Raw genomic sequence first — 272 nt, forward strand, 5'->3', positions numbered from 1 at the left:
TAAATATGGTAATAAAAATAACTCATATATCATCTTTAATGTCAATTTTCTATATAAATATTTATATATGACAAACTATTAAATATATTAATAATTCTATATCACAATTAAAATAATAATATATTTGTATACATGTATCTCACATTAATAAAAATAAACTAAATAAAGTAACACTACTCCAAAAAAAATTTGATAGTTAAATATTTAAACATTATTTAAATTTATCTATTCATATTCATCATTTAAATTAACAAAAAGATTTTTCAGTTTAA

Source organism: Brassica oleracea, chromosome C3 (assembly GCF_000695525.1).
Source record: "Brassica oleracea var. oleracea cultivar TO1000 chromosome C3, BOL, whole genome shotgun sequence".
NCBI lineage: Eukaryota > Viridiplantae > Streptophyta > Magnoliopsida > Brassicales > Brassicaceae > Brassica > Brassica oleracea.